The 2,500-nt window shown below is 43.1% G+C and overlaps 1 protein-coding gene across 1 annotated transcript in view; it reads left to right on the top strand.

Annotated features, from left to right (window-relative positions):
- Window positions 1–2,500, top strand: part of LOC134467472 (transmembrane protein 150A-like) — a 41,188-nt gene that overhangs the window by 6,638 nt on the left and 32,050 nt on the right. The gene's annotated exons all lie outside the window — the stretch shown is intronic.

Genomic DNA, 2,500 nt, shown 5'->3' with positions numbered 1-2,500 from the left:
ATCTCGCAACAGATAGGTGACCAGACAGAGCCGCAGATCTTCTGGGTGTGCCATTGACGTTATACCCAGCGCCTAGCCACGTAACAGTTTTACTCCTGTATTCTGTAGAATAAACCTTTTTTTTTCACGCTAGATGGCAAGGCAAAACGCCTGGGGTCTTTCCACGCTCACAGATCTCGCAACAGATAGGTGACCAGACACAGCTGTAGAAGAGCGTCCTGCAGTCCTGTAAGATATGCGCTCTCACAAAGGTGCCCTGAACTCATTAACTGGCCTGGAAAGGTAAACGAAAGGTAGACGCATGTGTTGCATATTCAAAGTGGGGACATCTTGTATTATGTAAGATTTAGGTGTTCCACAGTGGTTTAGGATAAGGATGTTATGTGTGAGTCACTCTGTATTACACCTTAAAGGGGTATGCCACTATGTTGGTGCTTAATACAGTTAAAATTGTTGGCTGGGGTTTATAAAGGTGGTAAAGTGTCTTATTTTTCATGTTAAGCTTTGTCTTTCTTTAAGACAAGTTAAAAGAGGGAGCAAGTCGCTAAGCTAGTGAAAGTCAATGGATCCGTGTAGCATGCTAGCGACATATTCCCTCTCTTAACTTGTCTTAAAGCAAGACAACGCTTAACATGAAAAATAAGACACTTTACCACCTTTATAAACCCCAGCCAACGATTTTAACTGTATTAAGCCCCAAAATAGTGGCATACCCCTTTAATGTATGCATTCTCACAGGGGAGCCTTGAACACATTAACTGGACTGGAAAGGTAAACGAATGGTAGACACAAGTGTTGCATATTCAAAGTCGGGGTTATCTTAAATTATGTAACATTTAGGTGCTCCTTCCAAATAGTTGATGTAGGACAGAGGGATGTTATGTGTGACTCACTTTGTATTACACCGTAGGCCTAATGTATGCATTCTCACTGGGGTGTCTTGAGCACATTAACTGGTCAACGAAAGGTGAACGCAAGTGTTGCAAATGAAGAGTTCAGATGCAAAACCCCCTAAGTGCCTTTTCAGAAAATAATCTTAATTCATTTTTATTTAATACAAAGCTATCAAAATTGCATATTTTTGTATTTTATTTTTGTAATATAACTATTTATATGTATTATCAAGTTCATAAATGTAAACCAAACCAACAATGGGGTTCTCTAAAAATATTAGTAGTATAAGTGCAGGTCTTCAAAAATGGAGTTAGGGGTTTTTGCATCTGAACTCTTCATATTCTAAGTGGCAATATGTTCAATTATGTAACAGTTGGGTGCTCCTCCGACCCAGCCGTAGCTCAATCAGCTGGGCACTCGACTGCTACACCGGCAACCTGGCCCGAGATCATTTGCCGAGACCCCCCCCCCTCCCCGTCTCTCCCAACAAATTTCCTGTCGCTCTTCACTGTCTCTGTCAAAATAAAGGCACAACAAAAGACTATATACATAGCCTATATATAAAAGATGTACATCCTTTTTCCAAGTAGTTGATGTTAGACAGTCGTTTATTACAGGGATATTATAATATGGGTGACAGGGTGAGTCACTTTGTGTTAAACAGCGTAATGTATGCGTTCTCACAGGGGTGTCTTGAACACATTGACTGGACTAAAGGGTATAGAGGTAAACTGCATATTTCCAAAGTTGGGATGTCTTCCATTATGTATAGTGTTTCTTTCAAGAAGCTGATGTGGGGCAGATAGTGGTAAGAACTGACTAAAAATTGTGCACGCAGACACTTCATGCTCAAATGAAAATTTCACAAGCGCTCATTTCCATTATGTACATTCGGCACCAACCCCAATTTCACACACACAAACACACGCGCGCGCACACACACACACACACACACACACACACACACACACACACACACACACACACACACATACACACACACACATACACACACTCGGTGTCATAGTGCTCCCACACAGTAACCCTAGTTGCACTTTAAAGTCAGTTTTCCCCAATTACTCTCCCACAGGCCAAGCACCGTCCGTTATAGGTCAATCATTCAATATCACACACGTCACAGGTGCAGCACATGGATGCATGCACTCACACACAGAGAGACACATCCACACACACATACGCATGTGCACGCACACACACACACACACACACACACACACACGCGCACACACACACACACACACACACACACACACACACACACACACACACACACACACACACACACACATACACACACACACAAGCTTTGTTGATGGTGGTTGGTGTTTGGTGTCACAGTAGAGTAAGCAGTGACCTGGGCCGACTCTGAGTCTCTCTCTCTCTCTCTCTCTCTCTCTCTCTCTCTCTCTCTCTCTCTCTCTCTCTCTCTCTCTCTCTCTCTCTCTCTTCCGCTCTCTCTCTCTCTCTCTCTCTTTCTCACACACACACACACACACACACACACACACACACACACACACACACACACACACACACACACACACACACACACACACACACGCTGGCACTCTGAATTATGTAATAC

The sequence above is a fragment of the Engraulis encrasicolus genome, chromosome 17 (genome assembly GCF_034702125.1).
Source record: "Engraulis encrasicolus isolate BLACKSEA-1 chromosome 17, IST_EnEncr_1.0, whole genome shotgun sequence".
In the NCBI taxonomy this organism is placed as follows: Eukaryota; Metazoa; Chordata; class Actinopteri; order Clupeiformes; family Engraulidae; genus Engraulis; species Engraulis encrasicolus.
The sequence above is the reverse complement of the archived record's forward strand: the minus strand, read 5'-3'. Positions and strand labels throughout refer to the sequence as shown.